This window comes from Stegodyphus dumicola, chromosome 10 (assembly GCF_044657685.1).
Source record: "Stegodyphus dumicola isolate Sdum_Otavi_A_Nest chromosome 10, ASM4465768v1".
Taxonomy (NCBI): Eukaryota; Metazoa; Arthropoda; class Arachnida; order Araneae; family Eresidae; genus Stegodyphus; species Stegodyphus dumicola.
The window spans coordinates 75242971-75269966 of NC_140777.1; the positions used below are offsets into that span (position 1 = coordinate 75242971).

The 26996-nt window shown below is 32.3% G+C and overlaps 1 protein-coding gene across 6 annotated transcripts in view; it reads right to left on the bottom strand.

The window, feature by feature from the left end:
• LOC118185262 (uncharacterized) overlaps nt 1–26996 on the bottom strand; it is a 170939-nt gene that overhangs the window by 40538 nt on the left and 103405 nt on the right. The window contains exon 1 of one of the 6 annotated variants that reach the window (XM_085825084.1): nt 19356–19485. The exons of 3 other annotated variants lie outside the window; for them this stretch is intronic. The gene's annotated coding sequence lies outside the window, so the exon portion shown is untranslated. Of the gene's footprint in view, nt 1–19355; nt 19486–26996 lie in introns of those variants that run through there. 2 more of the 6 variants (XM_035355105.2, XM_085825087.1) reach the window with 2 other exon arrangements.

Consider the following 26996-nt stretch of genomic DNA (forward strand, 5'->3'; position numbering starts at 1 on the left):
TACTTAACGTACCTAAATTTAGAAAAACTCTGCTAAATATTTTTCTAACATAAAAAATAAATGAAGGAAGGGAAAAAAAAAGAATTCGTACTATTATTTACCTTTTGTTTCAAAATAAAAATAATATCTGCTATTGCTATTTTACTAAAACTAAATCTTTACTATTCACAAAGATGAAATTCGACTCAAGAGTAATTTTAGTTTTAAAATTTTATAATTTGTTTCATTAAATTTTTTTAACACTAGAAACGTTTAGCAATGAAGTTTATTTAAACGTTCCGGCTTCATGAGGCTAGTTAGATGTAATTCCGGAATTAGTAGGGTAAGATTTTAACACCAGAGTATCTATTATTCTCGATCCTCACTTTTCTGTCCGTATCACATTTTGTCGACATAACATCTATTTTTAGAACACTTATCAAATAACAGGCTGCTGCCACCAAATATTTTCGCTATGTATTATTTTTAAAGGAATAATACAGAGAATATAAAAAAAAATATGGCAGCAGAAAAATAATAAAAACATTACATTACGCCCAAAGGGGCCTTTTTTTAAACGTTTTGTGAGGTATCTTTATTTATTAAATATCATGTTCTTTGCACTTAAACCATAAATTCAGCTCTACAGCAATATCGCAAAATAACTTTAAAATGAGCCTATCTTTTGAATTTCCGATACACAGTCTCGAGCGCTGGAGATAAAAAGTTTTTTCCCCCCGTAGAGTGTTGCCATTGCTCGCTTTGAAATCGTTGAGTTTATTAATATAAAATTCGTTAAAGTTTTACAAAATATGAAATAGATAATAAAAGAAATTCCAAATTCCAAATTTGGGCTTTCCGATGCTCGTATTCGGATGCAAACGTACATTATTCAAAATTTGAGGGCTCTAGGTAACGTTGTTTTATCACAATGCGAGATTATGCAGATCCTTCGTAATTTAATGTTTTTAAATATAACACAAGGCGATAATATTTGGTGGCAACAATTTGAAAAGTGAACAGACATTTATAGTGAACCAACGCAAAATGCCAAAACGAAATTAAAAATCCTTCTAGGCAAATTGCTCCTTTGGACTAATAAATAAACGGATGTTGCCATCAAATGTTACTGCTACGTATTATTTAAAAAAAAAAACAATATAACGAATAAAAAAAAGTATGTGGTTGCACATACCACTATATCGGAAATCCTAAAGATATTCTTTGTTTACAACATTTTGTGATTTTGTTGTTGAATTTTATTTGGCGTAAGTACGAAGAAATTGATGTTTAACAAATAAAAACAAAAAGTTTATAAGACAAAAGAAAATATATGTGAATCTTCTTAGCAAGAAACCCGAACAGACATAATGACTTGAGAAAAATCGGAAAATATTAATGGCAACATTCAACACCGTATCGGGAAATTTAAACATACGTCGCTTTTAAAAAATTTGTGGTTCTGCTGTAGAATTTTATGTGGTCTAAGAGTAAAGAAAGTGATGTTTAATAGTAAAGTTGTGTAGGTCATCTTGTTAAGAAAAACTGAAAACTTATGTAATGAACTGAGAAAAGCCTGAAAACAAAAAATAGAACTATGCATGACAGCATTTAATTTCATGACATCATTTATCGAGAATTTTTGAAACATATTTCTTTCAAAACTTTCGTGATTTTATTGTTGAATTTTAAGTGGCGTTACAGGGAAGAAAGTGATGCTTTGTAATAAAGTTGAAAAGACAAAAATAATTGCATTAGCAGAAATGAGTCCAAGAGCAGATTAGTAAATAGCGAGCGCAGAGAGGACGTGCAAAACCTTAGCAAATCCTCTGGTGCGATGTTAAATCTGAATCCTTTCAGGTATTCTTCTTTCTTTAATTATTATTATTAGGGCAGAATTGCTTAAAAAAAACTTTCACATTCGATCTAACACGTAATTAGCTCTTTCTTTAGGAGCATATTGATTTAAAAAGTGTAAGAAAGTATGTTTCACAAAGGTAAATAATTAAAGACGTCATACTAAAAACGTTATACGCCAAGACAGTAAAGCCGTTAACGTCAATATTTTAAAGAAAATATTCCAGGACATTGGACAAAGGTTTTAAAGTGCACTTAGCATCGATCCTGAGTAGTTTCAGTTTTGCATCGTTGGATATAAATGTATAAAAATCTGATGTGTACACCACATGACTTCCTCATACGGAATATTAAATTATACGCATTTTTTCTTGTATTTCATTTAAACTTATTGGATTGAATTAAATCTACTTCGCCGACAACGCATAAACCACAATAGAATAAATGCATTCTTTAAAATTCACTCTAGTATTTGTTTACCATACTGGCGCTATATTCACTTAACAGTATAATAATTATATAACAGTTAACATATATATTTCGTTCATATTATAACTCATAATGCACAAAATTTATATAATTTAAAGAATAGAATTATCTAATCGTTGCCACATATTCTATTTAAATACTATAATAAAGCTAGAATGATGTATAAAAGAAATTATGCAAACAAAACAAAAAAGAAACAGTTTTTCACAGACGAGTGAGTATTTCTCATTTAATTAATTCAGTTCTCACTTCGCGAGAAGACAAAAATACATAAAAACTCAAAATATCTGTATTAAAAATTACGAAGTAAATCTTAAACACTTATTTCCTCGAAAAAATTCCAGAATGAATTAAGCATGATTTAATTGGCAATAATAAATGAATGCGTTATCTTTGTTGTTGCGAAGCTAAGTTTCTCTAGATTGGCAACAAATCCACTAGTCTCCTGTTTCAAATGTAAACATTAATGGCCGCCATAAAAAAAGGCTTAGCGGCAAATTTAAAATTGTTGATAATTCTAAACATACTGCATACAGATTTACTAAAGGCATAAAAACCTTAACCGGAAGATAAGAACAACATAATACAATCATTTTTAAAGCAAAAAATGTACAATTTACAAACATATAAGAGTAAAGAAACTGAGATCACTGAGCCGGGTAACAGAGTGGATATATATATAAATATATTTATATACGTTTGGTGCTGTCGATTGCAACCAAAATACGAGGTGCACATCTACATATTATAGCAGTCCTATATTCAAAATTTCAACGTTCTGAGGCTATTCGTTTTTGAGTTATGCGAGATACGTACGTGCGTACATACGTTCGTACAGACGCCACGAAAAATTCTCTTCAGAATTCATTTTAAAGCAGTTTTATAATTTTTTTTGAAGGAAAAGAGTATTTTATTCTGTCCTTACGTACAGATATCACGCAAAAACATCGTTAAATTGCATTCGATAGCGGTCAAAATGGATATTTTCTTTGAAATATGCTGCCTGAAACTTTTCGCGATTACAATACTTCCTTTTTACTTCGTACAAGGAAGTAAAAATTTTCACATCAGTATAACAATAACGTATCTTTTTTTTTTCTAGACTGCTAATTGGGTATGTGAGAATCATTTTATAAGGTACTTTGCATCCGCCATGCCTTCGTGGTGCACACTCGGCACGAATTCGAGAGGTCCAGGTTCTAGTTCCGAGGAGAGCACTGCACATTTTTACGTCTCCGTCTTCAAATTATCCTAATGTCTCTACAGAGGCGCCGAAATAAAAGGTGGTGGACGATAATTCGCCATCAGTATTTGACGATTGGGTTCCGTAATTCCCAGTGGCTCTTTAAATTAGGGAGTGTATAAGGTATTGTCTACCTTCTTTCAGAATGCCTTCGTAGTGTAACGGTAGCGTACTCGACACGTATTCGAGGTAACCAGGTTTGAACCTAATGGCTTTACAACATGCATGAAGAAGAGCGGGAAAAGAAGAAAGCTGTGATGAACATTAATTGCGAGCTATGATGTTCCTTATAATCTAGTTCGTCAAAAAAAAAAAAAAAAAAATTAAGAGGAAGAAAATGAGAGTATAGAGATTTGATCTAACATTAGTACTGCCAATCGATGTGGCAGTTAAGTTTTTTCGAGAAGGAAAACTAAAGTAACATATCCATAATAACTCAAGGGAATTATCGGAAAGAAAAAATTTTGAATTTTCTCCATATTTGATTCTTTTTTCTCAGAAATCAATATACAATAAGATATTTTATGATGTTACCCAATATAATTAATATTTCTCATTGAACTGTTGTTGTTTAGTTTTTGGTGATGATGAAATTATTTGCGTAGTGTTAAACGTGGTTGTTACCAAAGGAAAGTAAATATAAATTTAATGGGTGCTTTCCTTGAGGTTCACAATATCGATGAACAGGATATGTCAACTTATGTCATATGAGGAAAATCATAACATCAGTAACAGGTGATTAACTTGACTGGTATGTCGGCAGGTACTTTGCTGCAACAATTCCATGCAGTACATCATATAAATGCTATCCCCCAGACACTCTGCTAGTTTCCTGTTATTTTCTAGCCATCGGCTACTGTATACATTCAGGATTCCGTGCAACACATCGCCGCACCAGGCTGGAAAGTGTCAAGAGTACTGGCCACGTCAAATACCACGACGACACACATCCTGCACAAGCACATCGGGAAAACACAGTCTTCACACATTTTGTAGCTTCCACCATGAGATTATATAGTACTCTCTTCAGTACTGCGCAACTGCAAGTGGGAATGCAAATTTTCCAACAACCGGGTTTCAGCATCCGAAATCCGAATAGAAATGTAAATTTTCGAGTAAGTACAATAAATGATGAACGGCATAAACATACGAGTACTATGTAATTATTACTAGCATTAGAAAGCAACACTTATTACATAAGATCTACAGATCTCTGAAGTCTTTCTTTTTTGAATAATATGAAGTAGCCTACAGAGTAAAACTACGATAGAATTCCATTGTTTTATTTTCTAGATTTTTTTTTAATATACAGCTTTTATCATGATGACTATTTTTCCATATCATTGGAACTGCAGGTAATTATGTGTTAATGATTTGCAATGCCACCATTTCTGTGTAAAAATTTCTCGTATACCGACCTCGTATTTGAAATAATAAATATTTTTTTGTCTAGTAAATGCTCGTAATATTTACGAGATTTGTAGTAAATCTAGTTTATTTAAATTAATGGTTCAAAATAATTTCGGGTATCCTATTTTTAGGCTATCTCGTATCATTCAGCAATTAAATGTTGAAATAAATATCTACGTAGAATCCTTTAAAGCAGGGTTTCTTAAACTGTAGGTCGCGACCCCCAAGGGGGTCGTGGGACCAGCAGCAGGGGGTCGCCAAAATTTTAGCAGTTTTGATATTTCTTTAACTTATTATAATAATTTTACAATTACCAAATATTTTTACACAATGTATCTGAAAACAGATAAAGATAAGACGATACAGACAAAGAAAACGTTTCGACGCATTCTTTTTATAATATAAACGTTCATTTTCATTGCCTTGCACGCGACGCTGTCATTTCGTCTGTTACTTATTTAAAATTTTCCCATTGTTCTGTCTTAAAATTAGAAATTAAGCTTAATGACCTACAATTACAATAGTATATTACAGTACAAGTGAAAAAATTGACAGTTTCACTCACGAGTGTGTCGGATTTGCGCAAAACTTACGGGTTCCCACAAAAGTTTTGTATATATTATGGGGTCCTGGGGGTTGCGAAAGAATCTCAGTGATAAAAAGGAGTCGCGACTAAAAACGTTTAACCCTGCTTTAAAGTATACATTATACTATACGCGTATTTTTAAAAAAATATGAATATTCTTATTTCTTGGAACAACATTATCAAAATATTGAATGATATTTCACTCATTTATTGAGATGCATATTGATGTTATTTCATGCTGCCGTTTGACTAAGAGTAAATCAACTGCGTAGATTCATCATTTTGTTCTATAAAGTTTCAGGTAACCTTAAACAAGTTTCCTAACAGTATTTAAAAAAAATCTGATATGGACACCATATGACTTCCTTGTATGGCCTATTAAATTATACACATTTTTTTGCTACACTTCATTTAAACTTATTCTGTCGAATTATTCTAATTTATATAAACGATCTCACAAGGCAATTGAAAATAGCATCAAAAATTGCAAATTTTGAAACTAAATAATTTTGAAAAATTTCGAAACCAAGTCAAATGCTTTCTTGTATTTTTATTTTTTCATAACAAGTATTAAAATTCCACAAATATATGCATAGGAAACGACAGACGCATTAAAAGACGTTAAATTTTAGACGCATGAAAGACGTTAGATTTTATTATTATTATTAAAGACGTTAGATTTTATTATTATTTATTATTTATTATTGTCCTAAATTAATTTTTTAAAAATTTAACACTGCTAAAATAGGAATATTTTCGTCTTTTAAAACACATGTATAACTGGAAGCATATGACTCCGACCGACGATTATGCAAATACACACAGGCATATATACTTTTGGTACTTCAGATTGCAATAACAAAGGGAGGTGCACAACTAGGTGTTATAGTAGTACCGTATACAAATATACGTATGTGTAGAGGTCACGAAAAAATCATTTTGAACCCATTTTACAATCCGTTTTGGAAAAAAGAGTTATTTATTATATCCGGGAGTGCAGATGTCGCCCCAAAAAATAGTCAAAATAGATTCGGGAACGGTAAAATGGGTGTTTTCGTTGAAATCCGATAATCGAGTTTTTTTGAAATTACAAGTCTTCTTTCACTTTGTGCAAGGAAGTCAAAACGAAGCGCTTATTTTTGCTGTTGTATATGTAGTACTGCAGTAAAAAATTTCTCTTTACCCGTGTAGTATTTAAATAAAATATTATCACAGAAACATTTACTAAAACATTACTGCACTATAAATTTAATTATCTATATGTCTCACGTTTTCAAACTTCTGTTTGAGAATTGCAAGCAGTTACATTTGCAATAAGCGGGATTTTACGAAATTTTTATTTTTCTCTTTCTAAAATACATTTCATACTTTTGCAAGAGCTATTACTTTCGAAGTGCAATCCCAATAACAATACTCATACATCGAATACATCTTTCTCTTTGCGAAAAAGTAGATAACATAACACCTGCTTAGTCGCATTATATATTCTAGAACTAAGCTATCATACGTGAAGGAAGTTTAAATTTTTCATTTAAATGTATGGTTCCTATAGCTTATCTTTTATTCCCAAACCAAATTTTATTGATTCATCTTTCAAATGGAAATACCAAGGTATCGACGCACTAGAAAATAAAGCTTTCTTAGTTATGCTACGTTTAGTAAAAAGGGGACGAATAAAATTTCAAAGTTTGAATTCGTCGTTGAAAAATGACTTTACTGTATCATTAGGATAAAAACCACAGGCAAACTCTTTCTTAAAATTCGGTTCCTTATATAAAAATGTGGACATCACAAGAATTACTTGTATGGCATATTAAATTATACATATTTTTTGCTGCATTTCCTTTTAACATAATTCTTTGAATTTCATTAGAGATATATTTCTCATTCAATCAATTCAGTTCTCAATTCGCGCTAAGTCAAAAGTACATAAATACTCAAAATATATTCATTAAAAATGTAAAATACCGAAAAATTTAAAAGACCAAATACAATAAAAAACAATTAAAAAAATTACAATTAAAATTAGAGACTGTACGCAAAAACAAGCAATTCTGTTAGCGGGAAGAAAAAGAACATTTTCGGCCCACATAATTGAAAGTTAACTTTTGGCTCCACTGGGCAGAAAGGCGCTGAATATGCAGAAACTGGCTTAATTCGCTATCCTACTGTAACAGCTTTAAATAGTGTTATTAAAATCTTGTAATTTAAAATAAATAATTTAAATAGATGAACATTAAGGTATATGTTAACGGCAATGTTTGAGACGCAGGCTCGAGAGCCACGTGTGACTCTCGCACGAAGAATGTATTTATTTTATTTTTAAATGTTAGAATGTGTTTTCTCTTCTTGTTTGTATGCCGCCATTTTGTGTGTTAAATAAAAATTATTGCTGTGTTCCATCAATGGAGTTTGCTTCAAATTGCGAAAGACGTATCACACTACCAAGTTTCAGATATAAACAAATGGTTGCTCCCTCACTTATACAACTTTTAAATTTTTGATAATTATACAACTATTGCATGAGGATTAACTAATGGCATAAAAACCTTAGCACAAGAAACATAAGAACAACATAATTCGATCACTTTTAAACCAAAAAGTGTAGAATTTACCAGCTTACAAGTTATAAAAACTAAGCATATCGAGCCGGGTAACAGCGTGGGAATATATATATATATATATATATATATATAACAAATATATATATGTAATAATAAAATTCCATAGTTAAGAATACACTTAGAATTCTAACTGTATGTTCTTTTCATTTTTTAATGGCGACGGTCTCTTATTTGAAAGTACGTGGAATTAATTCTACAGCCCCATAGTCAAGTTGTTTTTCCCGCCTTTTCCACCCGTACAGTTTTAGAATGTTCTGGAAATATTTAAAGTGAACTGGGTTGGCTGACGAGGCTGACGTCATTTCTTGGAAGCTCCGCCTTTCCAGAGGCTATAAAAGGACTCGAAAAAGAATATCGGGGGCTTTTTCTTAAATGTCACGATGCAGTAAACTTCATACAAAAAGTTATTAGTAATTCTTTTTATTTACTTCGGATAGCTTAATTTTTGTAACTGCTATTTTCTCCTGAAATATAATAAATGGATCCTGTGTTTTTAAACTTATCGTCTGATAATTTAAGCTACGACTAAAGCTGGTACATCACATATATATATATATATATATATATATAAGAAATATATATATATAAGAAATATATATATATAAGAAATATATATATATAAGAAATATATATATATAAGAAATATATATATATATATATTAGTTCGAGGATGAAATCTTTTATATGTTTGCACATTTTTAAAAAATTTAATTTTTTTTTATTATTATTATTTTTTTTTTATTTTAGCTTTAAATTTGCTTTTTCACTTTTATACGTGTTTGTTAAAATTTAAATTTAAATTTGTTTAAATATATATATAACAAATATATATATATTTATTGAATTTCTGTTCCTTGGAAATTGTACATTAAAATTTTTTCTAATTATAAATTTTATATACATATTCGTTTGGTGCGGCCGATTGCAATGCTAAAGGGAAGTGCACAGCTAGGTGTTATAGCAGTTCCATACACAAAATTTCGATGTTCTACAGCTACTCATTTTTGAGTTATACGAGATATAACATATACGTACGTATGTATGTATGTACGTCACGAAAAAAATCTCTTCTGAATTCATTTTAAATCTATTTTACAACCCCTTTGGAAAAAAAGAATCTAATGTTCTGTCCGTACGTACAAATGTCACTCAAACACGTAGTTCGGATGGATTCGAGAGCAGCAGAAATGGATATTTTCGTTGAAATATAATACCCAAGGGTTTCGCGATTACAATATTACCTTTACTTCATACAAGGAAGTAAAATATAGGAAAATATTAATAATATTTTAGTCCGTAGTTAATCTTGAATAAATAGTTGAGTAGTCCTTTAATCTTGAATAAATAGTTGAGTGATCTTATATGTGCAGAGAAAATGAGAAGTCAACAAGCAAATTTATGTTCAGTAGATTAATAAATCTTAGTTTTAGATTTATTTGAGAAAATCAAAATTAACAATGACAAAAATAATCTTGTTACGTACCGTCGGCGATTTTACAGTGACGTAGATATTACATTTAACTTCTTTTGTGATGCTTTTAACGGTATGAGCAATCAGCTTATTTCATTACCAGAACAGAATTCAGAAAAAAAAAAAAAAAAAAGAATCTTCAGAAGTTCTTTATTTTAATGGTTTAGGCATTAAAATGCATTAGGAATTCTTGTTACTAAATGATATCATGGAAAAAAGAGTGATTAAGAAAACGTACATTTTACAATATTATTTAAAATACATAAAAACTTGTCTCAGAGTTGATAGTTCTCCCATTCTGAAAGCAGTCCCAGAATGCAAAGTGTTAAACATCCTGCAATTAAAATTGTAGAATTTTAAAGAGCAATAATTATGTAAACGTGTCAGGGATGTAGCGATAATTAAAGTAAGTTTGCATTAGAAACAAAATTTAAGAACATAGAGTTCTTTAACAGATTAAGAAAAGAGAGTAACAAAGCAACTTTTCAAGTGAAAGTAATAAAGCACATGTTTTAATGAAAAGCCAAAAATTATACCTCTCATTAAAATTTTAAAAGATTTTGGTTTGGTTTATGCAATTACGGCAAAGCCTCGAGGGGAAGGGATGCCTTCATGGAGAAATTTCTAAGGGAAACTGACTCGTATTCTTGTCGCATATCAAGTAACAAAGAAAATCCCGTGCATCCCTGCGGCTAGCCAGGGATCAGAAGCTGGGATGAATTACCAACCTTAGTGGACTTAAGTGCTTGGCCAACATGCATCATGAACTTGGTTCTTATTTATTGTTCCTTATTTTTCTTAATACAATGATGGGCACTTGCCTGTTCAGCATTGACCATACATTATACGTAAGCAAGGATCAATAATTGTAACCTAAACTAAGGATAAATCCTGACAGTATAGTATAAATGGCTTCTAAACTAAATTAATAAATACATTCAAACAAATGATAATAATAACAAATCTGCAAAATCTTAATGCATAAAGCTCTTCACAAAAGTTTTCTAAAAAAAATATTTCGTTAGTATTAAGAAAAGTTCTGTTTTTTAAATGGTTGCTAATGATGATTACAAAATAAGCGAGTTGTAATAACGATATTTTTAGAACAAAATTTATCGCTGATAAAGGAATAAGAAATTAATTTTGGGAGTTTCTTTCCTTCTTCTTTTTACATTAAGAATAAAATATATTTAAAAAAGGTAATTCAGGGTTAATTGCTGCATACTTCAGACTGAGGTATTTTTAAAATATAAATATGAAACTGTTGTGCAATTGAGTTTGGTTTTGATAAAAGTTACCAATTTTTCATAGATGAATCATTACTAATTATGAAGTATCATAATTACTTGCAAAACAGCCTTAGCTTTTGCTGTTTTTCCTAACATTATTCAATTTTTAGATTATCAACGGGAATTTAAAATATAAATTAATGACATTTTTTGCTTAAACTCATATCATACAGTTAAACAGTGGAAAGCTGGGTATTGGCTTCAGTAGAGCAGTATGAATATCTCTTCAAGGCACGAGAAGATTCAGGATGAGTCCAAAATATGGCTACGCTTTTAATTCCATTGTTTGATGATAGCTAGGGAGCTAAGGGAAATCAGACAAGGCGAGTTTTCACACCAATCAGTCTCTCAATCTCAGTTGAGTCTCGGTACTCAACAGTACCAATCAGATTTATTTTATTGCCTCAAACGGTTATTCTTTCCGAACGCTTCTCTTAAGGATGTTGCTGCATTGCTACTGCGAGTCCTCTAAGGAGTTTTTTTTCTTTTCTGAACGTTTTCCATTCAAGCAGTCATGTTTCCATTTTTTCCGCAGTTGACGGAGATAATGTTGTGCCGAAGTCTCGTCCATTTTTACAGCTTTATGATCACTCCGGCATGCAGTCACCCGTCTGAAACTGTAATTTCTATTACATTGCTATCTAGCCCTTTCAGCATTGCGGACGTAAAATTCCGTATTAAAAGGTTGGCTTTCTTATTCATTACACATGAAAATTTCTGCCAGGTTTTAATGTATTCGATTTCGGGTTGTACGAATATTATAAGAAAAGGAATGAAGGTGCAAAGTAAGAAAGTAATTTTATAGTTATAATCAACGCTGCCCAGACAGTATAATAGTTAGGGGAACCGACTGAAATACCAAAGGGCCCAGGTTCGAGATTCGGAGAAGGCATAGGTGTATTTGTCCGTCTCCTCATAGGAGGTAAAGGTGGCCCACCTATTAGATGCCCCCATGATAAAGTTATGACCGCTTCTGGCCTTAGTAGTGGCCAACGTCTGTGGACGGTTTGGGTCAGCCATGGGAAAAAAAAGAATCATAATCAAGAAAATTCCATTTATTCATGACTTGTAATTTCAGGGCTAAACCTGTAACGCTCGGAGAGCTAGACCAGTGCCATCTAGATGAGTGACGTAAGTTCGAGCATGTAATTCTTATGTGAAATGGAATAAAAATTACGTTTCAAGTTTGATGTAGCATTTCCCCTTTTTTCTGTATCAGTGGTATATAGTGGTATATAGGGCTAATACATTTGAAATAATATAATGTACAATCAGTAGTACATTATATTTATTTCAAATGTATTAGCCCTATATACCACTGATTCTGTACATACTTAACAAGGTCCCTCCATATAGTAATGTTCGCTAACACAATGCAGTGATCCTTCTCTGTAATGACCAACAGTGGTTACAGGCTATTTTGGGTCTTCTGTGGAGGTGATCGCCTTCGATAATTGTGTTCATTACTGATAGTTTTTTTATGCTTTCAGAATTAATGCCACTTTTAGAGCTGATCGCTACAAAAGGATTCACTATATATGATCTACAGAAGTTTTATTACAAGAAATGACAATCTTACATAAACTGAATTTCTCCATCATAGCTTACAGGGTTTGTCCAGAAAGTAGAAGGACTGAATGTTTTAAAAACATTATTCACAATTTTGCCATATCGACTTAATAATTTTCAAAATATGCCCCTTCTGCATCAACACAGCTTCCTTCAGCGATTGGCAGCCTTCAGTGATTGGCAGCCTTTAGTGATTGGCAGCCTTCAGTGATTGGCAGAGGCCCTGAAGTTCAACACAACTTCAGGGCCTCTGCCAATCACTGAAGGCTCTCTGGAACGCAGAAACTGGAATGCTCTTCAGCTTCCTCGTTGCGGCTTCCTGAATGACCTGGACCGAGGCGTGGTGCCGTCCTTTCATGACACATTTCAGTCAGGAGAAGAGGAAGAAGTCTGAAGGAGAGGCATCTAGGCTGTAGGGTGGTTGGAAAAGCTGTGTGATGCCATGCTTGGTCAGGAAGTCCATGATAGCAAAGGCGATGTGGCTCAGCGCGTTGTCGGTGATGGAGACTCCATGACCCAGCGATTGCGGGACGGATGAGGACGAGTCGTGTCCTGAGTTTTTCAAGCACAGGTACAGCCCAGATGTCGCTTCTTCAGACTTCTTCTTCTTCTGCCGACTGAAAAGAGTCATGAAAGGATGGCACCACGGCTCGGCCTGGGCCTTTCAAAATGCCGTAACGACGGGCTTGGAGAGCATTCCAGTTTCTACGTTCCAGGGAGCCTTCAATGATTGGCATAGTCGCTGGAAACACTGCGTTGTTGCAGAAGAAACATATTTTGAAAACTATTAAGTCGATGCGTCAAAACAGTGAATAAATTAAAAAAAAATAGTCTTACTACTTTCTGGACAAACCTTGTAGAATATCGTATTATCTCAATTAAAATATAAACTAAATAAAGACAAGCGAAAAATATTCCCGTGTTGTTAGAAGAGAAAATATGTTTAGGAAACATAACTTTAAGGTTTTTAGCAGAAAATCGAAATTTTACCGCATGAAAAATTCACTGTTTAAGAATTAGGGTAAAGATTTAGTTTTTGAAATTGTAAACCATAATTTGTTTTGCTTTCTATTGATTATGGAGTTAGAAGAAAGATACTGTAAAAGAAATATTTGTGACCGACTATTTTTGACGTACGATACTCTTGTAAGCAACTTTTTTGTAGTAATCCGAGTAACAATAAGCATTTTATTTAATCCTCACGCCTTCTTGTATTTAAAAATAACTTTCGAAAAGTTTCCGCAAACTTTAATTACTTTGAAGCTAATTACCAAGTTATTTATAGAGCTAAATTAAACAGAATATACCACTTTTTAATAATTTTTCTTTTTATGGTCAGAGTATGTCCTACAGGTACTACAATGTTTTTTTTAACCAGCAAAATAGTTAGTAGTAGAACTTTAACAACTAAATGAATAAATTTAATCTAAAGTTTCTCTGAGCTTATTCTGCTTCTGTTTGATCTTCTACTACGTCAGAAACAGATACATTACTGAAATTTTGTTAAAATATTTCCTTTTCTTTCTTTAAGCATGTAAAGAAACAGTATTGTTTTCGGTTAAAATGCTATGTAAAATCATTTTTTGTCAAAAAAAAAAAAAAAAAAAGTCGTAGACAAAATCAAGCCTCAAGAACTAACGAAGAAAGAACAGAAAGAAACTAGATGTGACCCGTCATAGCAGGTGTTGTCATTGTGTGGAACATCAGATCTTCATCTTCCACGCTTCCTTGCGTATAATAAGTCTTCAGAGGTTATTCATTTGGCACAGTACAAAATCTTTAATTTATCCTTCACGTTTATACAGATTCTTATAGATTAAAAACTGAGCGATTTAAAAGGCATAAACAAGCATTATTAAGCATCTCATAATAATTAAAACAGTTATTCTACTTTTTAATACATCACCTAATTGCTATAAATTAAGTTTAATGTATAATATTTACAGCTAATAGCTTTAATGAATATTTCATTGACTCAATATAGTTGATGAAACGTGTCTAACGCTTTGTGTTACGTGACTCGAACATAATTTATTTTTTACTTCCTTGTACGAAGTAAAGGAAGTATTGTAATCGTACAAAATTTCGGGTATCATATTTCAAAGAAAATATCCATTTTGACGATTCTTGAATTCATGTGAAGGATGTTTTTGCGTGACATCTGTACGTACGGTCAGAATAAAGGAATCTTTCCCCCAAAACGGATTATAAAATGGATTCAGAAGATTTATTTTTCGTGATGTCTGTGCGTACGTACGTACCTACACATGTGTCTGGCTCAACTCAAAAACGAGTAGGCTCATAACGTTAAACTTTTGCATATGGGACTCCTATAACATATAGTTGTGCCCCTCCCTCTTTGGTTGCGATCGGCGGCACCAAAAGTATATATATATATATATATATATACTCACTGTGTTACCGGGTTCAGTGAGCTCAGTTTTTTATTCTTATATACTACCCGACATTAAAAATGAAACACAAAGAAGGAATGGTCCGAAATTTATGCGAATTTCAGGGCAGATGCAAGTTACCAAGTTATGCGAATGATGTGAAATACACAGCTCTCCAGTGCACGTTGACGGGGATATAAGAAAAGGAGCCTGTAAAATGTTCAATTTTCGTCATGTTACTTCTGCTAAGGAAATCATCCTAGAAATTTTGTTCTTGTGTCAGAGAAAGCGTGTAATAGCAGAGCATGCCAGATTGTTGCCAACGAAGGCAGTTCCAGCAGACAGACAATTTTATGAGGGGCATGGTGATCGGACTGAGAAGGGCGAGTTGGTCCATACGCATGGATACGAAAATGTCCGTTACGAAAAGGCAAGGATGTTTTTAAGTGTATGGGGTCTTCGCGGCATGGAAGCACTCAAATACGTTCTTGCCATAACTCTTGTTAGGAGGTTGATGATAGGAGAAAAAGGATGGCAGACCCTCGAATCCCTCCTCCACAGGCCTCGTCTTTAAAATCAGAATACAACCGTGCAAACTCTACCCGTAATCCATAAAGTCTCCAATCCTGAAAGTGAATGAAAGAAAGAAGACAAAATTATTACTGAAATAAAAGGATGCAAGACCCCGAAAAAAAGCTGAAAGAATTCAGATTTTATACTACGCCCAAAGGGACTTTTTTAACATTTTTGTGTGTTACCCTTATTTATTAAGTATCCTGTTCTTCGCACTTAAACCACATAAAATTAAATTCAGCAGCAACATCATAAAATATTTAAAAACAGCATGTCTTTAGAATTTCCGATAGACAGTCCTACGCGCTGGGAAAAAAAAAAATTATTTTTTCCCTAGACTGATGATTTGGCTTGCTTCGAAATCGTTTCGTTTGTTAACCGAAAATTCGTTAAAGTTTCACAAAATATGAAATAGCTAATAAAACAAATTCGAAATTCGGCCTTCCGGGTGCCCATGTTCGGGTGGAGGATTACGTTATTCAAAATTTGATGGCTGTAGTTTCCTGTCGTTTTTATCCCAATGTGGGAAACATACCTACATTCATGCACACTCTCCTTTCTTTAATTTCTTTTAAGATAGTACACGGCGATAATATTTGGTGGCAAAAATCTGAAAAGTTATTCAGCCTTTTACAGTGATTGAACGCAAAATCCCGTTTCGAGACTAATACCTCTTCTGAACTAACGTTCCTTTGAGCTAATAGGAAGACTATGAGGGAAGACGGATATTATTCTAATACTGAAAACAAAAAGAATGTTTTTCATGTTTTCATTTTCAAGGGAATAACACGCACAGTTAAACAACATTAAATGAGAAAATAGTGACTAAAATCAACGCAACTGTTTAATCAAAGCGGCTTATTCTAGGGTAATTGAATGGCTATCACTTTTTCATTTCGAAGTTAGTATCTTGCTTCCGAGATTACCAGAAAGATGATCGACTAATTGATTAAGACAAAAGGCACGATGCATATCTGCCTAAAGGACGAAATACCTTCGTTAAGACATTTCTGAGGGAAACTTGCTCATATTTATGTTATACATTTAAAAAGCCACGGAAATGAACATGTAGACAGGCTGTTCGCTGGAATTTGATGCAATTGAATTGGCTTAGTTAGATCGCAGCAAAGCACTTACAGGATACCTGTCTCGGGAAGCGGGTGCCTTCATGGAGGATCTTTTTAAAGGAAATGGCTCGCATTCATATTGCATACAGGGAAAATTACAAAATTCTCATTAGCCTGTTCGCCTAGATTTGAACCTGGGTCGTATTGCCAGTATTCAGAGCTTTACCGCTCATGTCGTACCGCCAAAGACGGTACAGTGGTTAGGGTTGGCCTGACTGGTATAGCGAAGGGCTGGGATTCGAATTCCCGAGAAGGCATGGATGTAAAATTGTTTGTCCATCCATAGGAGGTAACGGTGTCCGCCTATTACATGCCTCTACAATAAAATGGCCACCACGTCTAGCCTTAGAAGGAGCCAATGCCGTTATAAGCAAGTGACTACTATTGGAAAAAAAAAAAAAAAAAAAAAAAAAAAAACCACTCGGCAGTGAAGGTATGAAGAATTCGCACATGAAGGGTGTGAAATATTTGCACATGGCATGAACATATATTGCTTATAAATAATTTTCATATTTAAAATTCCCTTTCTGCTATTTTTAATTTATTCTTCTATTCTTTTAGAGTTTTCTTCGAACCTTTCATTGTAGGTATTGATCTCTACGTCCCTTTTGTAGTTTCGCAAAATCGATACCAAATTACGTGGATAAACAGTTTTCTCACTCAAAAAGTTTTAATAGCAATGCTGCTAATACTCATTTTAAGTCACTAGAAAGTTCGTGAACATTGACTTCAGGCCTGCAAAGTATTACTCATCTTTGAATCCATGCAAATAAACTATCATACAAAGAAAACGGGTTAGATGCAATTAAGAGAAAAGAAGTTAAGTGAACAACTTTTTGGAGATTAATTTTTTGGGATTTAGCCCTTTATTAGTTTTCTTTACTAGTAAAAACTAAGTTCAGACTCCTAACAGTCTTGGAGAGAATTATCGCTTTATCTGAACAGAACTACGAAGTCTTAAAAAGGTTTTAGAACAAACCTTTTTATTAAATCAGAACTGGAACACTGGAACATCTATAAGTCCGACTTATGCTTACAAATCAGTTAACCATTTGTAGCTATATAACTGTAATATCTTAATTCCTTTATCTTCAAATTAACTGTAAATCTACTGTAAACATTTCCTTTTTATCGTAAAGAATTTTTTTTTAAATAGGTTCCGCCCCTAAAGAGAAAAAAAAAATACAAAACATTTATTATGAGTTGTTATTAAAAATTATTTATTAATGCTATAATTTTATCTATAATTTATTAATTCTACAATTTTATCTATAATTTATTAATTCTACAATTTTAACTAAATTTATTAATTCTATTTGTTTAATTATATATTTTATATTCTATATTTTTAATTCTATATCAAAATAGCTGGTTCAGGATATCTTAGATTATCAATAACAATTATTAAAGATTTAAGAAAATAAATACTATTTGCATGTCTAATTAATAATGTAACGGTATTTAAATATTTACAAATAAAATTACAAACACTTACAAATAAAATTAAGTAACTTAATTTAAATTTAAAATGTTTAATTTTAACTGAAATATCGTTAATTAAAAACTGTCAGAAAGAAATTATTTACCTATTTTTTCCTATTTATTTATTCATTCAGATAATAAAACTTCATACTAAAAATGTGGAATTTGTTTCATCAAATAAAGGCATAAGTTTCTAAGAAGAACAAAAGAGTGCCATATTGAATATCTATGATAAAATATAAAAGCGAACATCTTTTGGTAAAATACGTGCAGATTTCACATCTAAGTTTACATAACAAATTAATAACAGGTATTTACATGAAACCTTCTAGTTTTTTTCTATGGATGCTTAATGAATTTAATTGCACATTTACAAACATAAATATTTTCGAATACTATTATAATGATCACTTTTTTAGAACACATTTTCATAAATAAATACCATATAATACTAAACTTCTAATGCATTTTAACCCATCAGAAATCATAAATAATGTTAAATAAAATTTTCTGCTAATAAATTTATATTTCCAATAAAATTTTTGAATACAATTATTTTGAACTTTTATTATTCGCTTCTCAAATATGCACAATAACTTAAATTTTTAAATTTTGAATATCGGATGAATGAAAGTGTTACCGAATAATAAAAGAAAATTGCTTAGGTGGTCAAGATAATATAATAATTTAAATTAAATAAAATGAAATTTTCTGCTAATAGCTGTTATGTTTTCAAAACATTATCTTGAACCTTTAATTATTCGCTTCCTAAATATACACGGTAACTTAAATTTTTAAATTTTAAATATCAAACGAATGGAAACTTTACCGAATATCAAAAGAAAATTGCTTAGATTAAGTATCACTATATTATGCAAATTTTAAATATATGGAGAAACATATTCTTTAAAACAGATTTCTCGAAATTATTTACCAGTAATTATTAACAAGTGTCACACATTCTCCTATTTGCTAAAAAATATTTTACTTTCCATTACCTTCCCAAAAGATTCATTTTAATAAGTACACAAAAATAACAACATAACCATTCATAAAAATTACATTTCCGCTGCTTAAAATTTACGATTCTACTTCATTTAAAATGCTTGATTTCTGAATGTTTCTAAAATGTGTGTTCATACATTTATTGAATCGAGAACAAATATCAATTTACGAAATATGAAGTATGCAAGATTGTAGACATTTTTCAAAATTTAATAAAGCTAGCTTAATTCTTTTATTTTTGACTGAAGAAATTATTACCTACTGTAAGTGAAGAAGAAGTTTTCACAGCATGGATGCTATGACACCTATGATGTCCACTTGTCACCGGAAACGACTTCTGGCCTGACACTAAAGTATTATAGTAAAGGTTTATAAAGTATGTCGCCGCCCCCTGTTCCTGGGCCAGCTGGCCAATGAGAAGACAGAACTCTCTGCCAATCCCCGAAGGGTGCTCCAATCGTATATTTTTAACTATATGTTGCGACGTTCGTTTTTGGACGTAAAAATTCTAAAGAGGACAAATACGAATTCGGTGGTTGAGAAAATGCAAACAAGTAGGTGGAAATGGTTATTACATTAAGTATACTGCAGATGAATTTTATGGTAAATGGCGATTAAAAATCAATAATGTGATAAAATGCCTGCACAAATACACTGCAACTATTTCTATAAAAACGGTTTTTGTATTGCGTGGGAATTTATATGTTAAAATGTCTGTACGAACGTATGTATGTACGTACGTGCGTACGTACGTACGTATCTCGCATAACTCAAAAACGAGTAGCCTCAGAACGTTGAAATTTTGTGTATAGAACTGCTATAACATGTAGATGTGCACCTCGTATTTTGGTTGCGATCGGCCGCACCAAACGTATATAAATATACTTATATATATATCCACTCTGTTACCCGGCTCAGTGATATCAGTTTCTTTACTCTTATATGTTTGTAAATTGTACATTTTTTGCTTTAAAATGATTGAATTATGTTGTTCTTATCTTCCGGTTAAGGATTTTATGCCTTTAGTAAATCTGTATGCAATATTTTTAGAATTATCAACAGTTTTAAATTTGTTTAAGTGCCGCTAAGCCTAATAATGTTTTTGATGGCGGCCATTGCTCTTGTTTACATTTGAAACAGGAGACTAGTGGATTTGTTGCCAATCTAGAGAAACTTAGCTTCGCAACAACAAAGATAACGCATTCATTTATTATTGCCAATTAAATCATGCTTAATCCTTTCTGGAATTTTTTCGAGGAAATAAGCGTTTGAGATTTACTTCGTAATTTTTAATATAGATATTTTAAGTTTTTATGTATTGTTGCCTTCTCGAGAAGTGAGAACTGAATTAATGGAATGAGAAATACTCAATCGTCTGTGAAAAACTGTTTCTTTTTTGTTTCGTTTGCTTAATTTCTTTTATACATAGGTCTAGCTTTATTATAGTATTTGAATAGAACATGTGGCAACGATTAGATAATTCTTTAAATGATATACATTTTGTGCATTATGAGTTATAATATGAATGAAATATAATAGTGTTAAGTAAATCTAGCGCCAGAGTGTCGCTATGGTAAACAAAGGGAATTTTAAAGTATGCATTTATTCTATTGCGGTTTATGCGCTGTCGGCATAGTAGGTTTAATTCAATCTAATAAGTTTAAATAAAATGCAAGAAGAAATGCGTATAGTGTAATATTCCGTACAAGGAAGTCATGTGGTGTACACATCAGATTTTTTTTTTTTAAGTTTCCTTTTCATGTTGAAAATCTGTAGTTGTTACACACATGACTCATGGACTTATGGAATTGTCCTAAACGTTGGAGCACCTCGGGGATTAGAAACAGCAACAACAGCTGTTACACGAATAGTAACTTAAGTTAAACACATGAAAAGCATTTACATTAGAAATAATTGAATTTGTAAATTCAGAGTTCAGTAAACTGACTCTTTAAAAATATAAATTCTGAAATATTATAAAATGATCTCATCTGTCCGCCAACAATAAATTTACCTACATTAGTATATCAAATTAAAAAACAGATTATTACTTAAATCCATCAAACTATAACACAGCAAAATACTGAAGTTATGAAGGATAAAACATTAATAAAGATATGTAAAGTTTCTACCAGTAATTAATTGATAACTGAAAGGGGCACAGCCCCCAGCCCACATAGTTAAACCTACATTCGACTATAAAGCTCACAGGGGTCTGCGCTAGCATTTCTATCAGTGTCGGTATTAAACTAAACAAAGCACTTACAAAGTATCTTAAGAATATTGATAATTTAACGTAATTTCCTTAAGAATATAACTGATATTGCTTGAAGCATTTGTAAAGCATCCCTTTTGCAATACATACAATTAATTTTTCAATTGCATTTTAGACACATTTTAAAAGTTACGATTCCAAAAATTACGAGAATAACTAAATTCGAAATTTACTACCCCAGAAGGGCATTTAATCTCAAAACAGCATTTTATGTTGAATCACTATGAAAGTCTAAATCATTTTTCAAGTTGTTGACACCAAATATTATCGCCCTATATTACATTCAAAGAAATTAAACAATGAAGAATCTGCATGAATGTATGAATGTTTCTCGCACTGTGAAAAAATGACGGTACCCAGAGCCATAAAATTTTGCATAACGTAATACTCCACCCGAACTCCGGAATTCTGAATCTTCAATCTATTTTATTATCTCTTTCATATTTTGTAAAACTTAAACGAATTTTTGATTAACAAACCGATCGATTTCAAAGAGAGCAATGGCAACACTATATAAGGTACTTCTCCCTCCTTCTTAGCGTGCCTTCGTGGTGTACTGGTCTGCATGCTCGACGCGCATTCCAGAGGTCCGTCGTTCGATTCTCGGCGAAAGCGTCGCTTATTTTTCATCTCTCCTGCTTCCAAAATTACCTAATGTCTTTACAACTGTACGGAATAAAATATTTTTACCTCTAGCGCGCGACACTATTTATCGGAAATTATAAAGATATTTCGTTTTAAAATATTTTGTGACGTTGCTGTTGAATTGAATTTTATGTGGTTTAAGTGCGAAGAACATGATATATATAATAAATAAAGGTAGCACACCAAACGTTGAAAAGGTGACGCTTTGAGCGTCACGTTTTTAACGTTTTTTTAGCGTTAATATAAAATCTGAAAGTTTTCAGATTTTTTAATTTACTTTTCATTTATGTTTGCTTTAAAAATGGTTTAAATATAAACCTTAAAATAACAATAAACATAACAAGGTTAAGGTATTAAAAAACTAGATAATGTATGATGTAATTTCCAGTTATTTATGTCTAAATATATAAGTTTTATGACTAGTGATTTTGCAAGTAATGCTTACAAAGGAAATTTTTATGCTTGACGTTGATGATATCTCAAAAACGTTATGTCTGCAAACATGCTCCATAGTATTTACTCAACTTCCTGATAATTCTTAGTTAGCAAGTCTGTGAAGATAAATGAATGTTGTTTAGCTGTTATCAAAGTCGTGTTTAGATATTTTGTTATCTGAGACAAAGAGATAAATATGCGAGCATGTATACAATCAAATTAACTGTGCGTCTATACTTTTATACTCAACAAAGTTAGCTATATTAAATCATGCCATAACATTTGTAATCAAAACGGTATGCATTCGAAAAATGATTATTTATGATAATTTATAATTTTTAATTGAAAACATAAAAAAGTACCTATTTGATAAAAAACTAATAATACTGAAATAATATAAAAGGTACTGCATATTATCGAGCTTTCCTACAATTTGATATTTCTTAATTCTAACACAATATAAACAAAAATGACTTTTTTTTTTTTCAAGATCTACTTTATTACTTAATTTATATTTTATAGAAAAAATAGGGACATTTTAAATAGTTTTTAGACGAAAAGATGATATTAAATAAAGTTTCTATCGTAAGCATTTTTCACCCTAAAAATAGTAATCGCCAACATTAAAAATATTCTGAACTGTTGCTATATTCAGATATGATTAAATTAAATTATCTTCCTGACTAAGCTATTGCAGATCGGATTTTGTTTTAGCAACTAGACTTATTGAAACAGCGCACTTTCTAAAATTAGATATTTTTGATAGAATATCTGAAGCATGTATATCATTTGGATGTTTAAATGCTAAGTTAGAAGCTCGTCGTTTTTAACATACCTAAGCATCCTTCTCCTTAGGTAAATAGGGGCCCACCAGCGGCCGAGCGGTGACGTCGCTGAACACTGGTAGTTTGGTTCGAGGTTCGAATCCCACGAACGGGCTGGCTGCATGGGTGTTTTCGTGGTTTTCTCCATGTGTAACGTGTATACGAGCCAGTTTCCCTTAAAAAGTCCTCCACGAAGGCATTCCTCCCTTAAGGCAGATAGCACTCGAGTGCTTTGCCGTAATCTAATAAAACAAACCAAACCAAACCTTAGGTAAATAGGGCTTGTATGCTTTGCAATCTCAGATTAACCTAGCCTTCAAAATATATAAATCCAAAGACACTAATTTTTCGCCCCTAGTGGTCAAGTAGCTGAACACTGGTAGTTAGGCACAAGTTTCAAATCCCGGGTAACGGACTGCCTGTATAGGAAACCTCGTGGCTTTCCGCATGTGTAAGAGCCAATTCCCTTTAGAAAGCCCTCCACGAAGGCATTCCTTAGGCAGATCGCCCTTGAGTGCTTTGCTATAATCATACAAATTAAAACAGTAATTTTTAAAATTTATAGAAACTGGAAATCGGAAGCTATCTGTATAATTTTTCATAGCTTCATTTTAGTTATGAGATTAAAATATAGATAATATCTCTCATTTCTACTATAAAAATATTTTTTTAAAAAATTGGTTCTTTTATCTATTGGGTTTTGACAGTCTGACTTATTAATCTTCCTTTTTAACTTCTCGTCATATTTTTTGATATAATCATCTTTAAAGACATGTTTTCCCATTCTCAAGAATGTTTTCTTTCATTTTCTTTAAAGAAAGAGCTAATCCTTCTGTTATTTTTCTTTGTTTTATTCAATATCCAAAAGCACGAGGGCTATTTCCCTAAGGATGCCTTCGTGGAAGATTTTTTAAGGGAAACATGCTCCTATTTACATATTCTTGAGGAAAATGGTGAAAATAACGATGCAACCAAATCATCGCCGGACTGATTGGTCCCTTATATGTTCTGATTCTCTTTCCTTTCTTCACCTTTTAAGCAGTTTCAACAGCAACAAATTGGCAATTAAAATTCTGTTAACTCTCAGTTCGCTTAAAAATAGGGGAATTGATAATTGTTTTGCTTATGTACCTGGTCATCATGGATTCTATAGAAATGAAAGAGCTGATTTTGTAGCGAAAGATGCTTTAAATTTAGCCATAGACATCAACATTAGCATTCCAAACAGTTAAGAAGCTTTTAGCTAAGTGGATATGTATATCATGTAATGCTGAGGGCAATGAAGTTCTTTCCATCTATTTAGCATAAGCGGCTTTCCGAGTCTTTCCTCTAGTAAATTTGCAAGTTATCTGTTTTGTTTTCAATCTAAGATCAAATAATATATATGAGTGTTAAAAAAAAAGTACCTTAAGATTTGGAACATTTAATTTTATCTCCTCCCCATCTTCAGTGGGCCTAGATCATGTTTTTAAAACGATTTGAAAACATTTGGTGTGACATGGCCAGTGAATTTATCTGTTTTAGTTAAGTTAGTTTTGTAACTTCCTGTTGTGCATTTGTGGTGTACGGGAAGATTGCATGAGTCAAAAATACATTCTCCGGCATTCGATATTAGGTTAATCCCTCTTGTAAATAAGCAGATTTAGTTTTGCATATAACACTAAATTCACTTCTCAATGAAAAATTGTGTATGTTTTGGATTGTAAGCTTTTACTTACTTTCATTTTCTTGCCGTATTAAATTTCACGAAGGCATACATGAAATGTTAAACTGATTTGCTTAAACAGGCTATTAGTTTCAACTCATTGTGATGATTTATCATTCTATGCCTTAGATAAGTTTGCATTTTCTATAAATATGAAGTAATGAATCGAAATTTACTCGTATATAAAATATGTGATAATGACTTTTCTGTCACAATTTAAATATTAAATGATTAATAATGAATTCAGTTTTTATTTCTTAAATGCATTTCTAAAATTTGGCAACTAATTTGGAGCACCTCCTGGCCGTTCATCAGAGTCAAGTACCTCAATTGCCTCACCCTTGACGCGACTTTAACAGTAGAAACTGTTATTATGGTAAGAAGCTTAAAACATTAAAATGATATCTACGATTAAAAAAAAAAAAGCCAGAAAGAGAAGAAAAATTCTGATCTTTCGCAAAATTGCATTGTCAGGATAGATTTAAAAAAAAAATATCTGATAGGTTTCAGATTTTAAATTACGTCCAAAGGGGCGATTTTTAAACGTTTTGTGTGTTACCTTTATTTATTAAATACTACCATGTTCTTTGCACTTAAACCGTAAAATTCAGTTCAATAGCAATGCCCCAAAATAATTTTAAAATGAGCCTATCTTTAGAATTTCTGATACACAGTTCCGCGAGCTGGAGATAAAAAGATTTCACCCCCCCCCCGGTAGAGTGTTGCCATTGCTCGCTCTGAAATCGTTCAGCTTGTTAATCAAAAATTCGTTAAAGTTTTACAAAATAGGAAATCGATAATAAAACAAATTCCAGATTTGGAATGCCTTCCAGATGCCTATATTCGCAGTAGGATATACGTCATTCAAAATTGGATGCCTCTATGTACCGTTGTTTTATGACAATGCGAGAAATATACATAAATTTAACGCAGATTTTTCATTATTTAATTTCTTCAAATATAATGCAGGACTCTAACATTTGGTGGCAACAGTTTGAAAAGTGAAACGGACATTTATAGTGATTCAACGCAAAATCGCAAAACGAAAACAATAGTCCTTCAGGGTCAAAGCCTCTTTGGACTAATAAATATGTCATGAAGCACTCATCTATTTCTGCAGACGTACATTTTAATAGCGAAAGTTAAAAAGTATAAGACTTAATGTATATCTGTCTTCTCAGTATAACCATCGGCCAATCGGTAATGCCGTTGAACACTGATAGTTCGGTTAGGGGTTAGACTCCCGGCAAAAGGGCTGACTACATGGACGTTTTGCGTGTTTTCCTCACGCGTAACGTTTATACGAGATAGTTTCCCTTAGGAAGTCCTCCACGAAGGCATCCTTTCCATTAGGCAGATAGTACTCAAGAGCTATGCCGTAATTAAATAAACCAAAACAATTAATCTTCTTAGTATAACATTATTGAAAAGTGTATTAAATATGAACTTTTAAAAAATTAATCTTAGTGATTTTGTCAGGACTGCTGTTCCTTCTAATTGCATTGGGAAACATCTAGAAATCCTTAATGGGAACAGGGAGCTTGTAGAGTCATTAGGTTAATTGGAAGCAGAAAAGATGAAAAATATGCAACCGCCTTCGCCGGAAATCGAACCACGGACCTCTGGAATACCGGCCCAGCGTGCTACCGTTACACCACGAAGGCACGTTAGGGAAGTGGGAGAAATACCTTATAAGCTTACTCAAGCTATGTTCGTGTGTGTGCGTGGAACAGACAACACAAGTAAGAAGGGTTAACTTTACCCATTATTTCTCCCAGCGTCCAGGCGCTCCGGCACTTCGGGATCACTTGTGGTCTAAAGCGTAGAAAACAAGAAGTAACTAACTTAAAGCTAAATATAAGAATTACACATAAATTGTGTACAGAGACTATTAACGCGAAGATTGGCCTTTTGACACTACGTATGGATTGAGCGAAATACAAAATACTACAACACGTCCCGTATATCAGCAGGAACTGATTTCTGGCCTTAAAGGCAGACATGAACTGACTGAA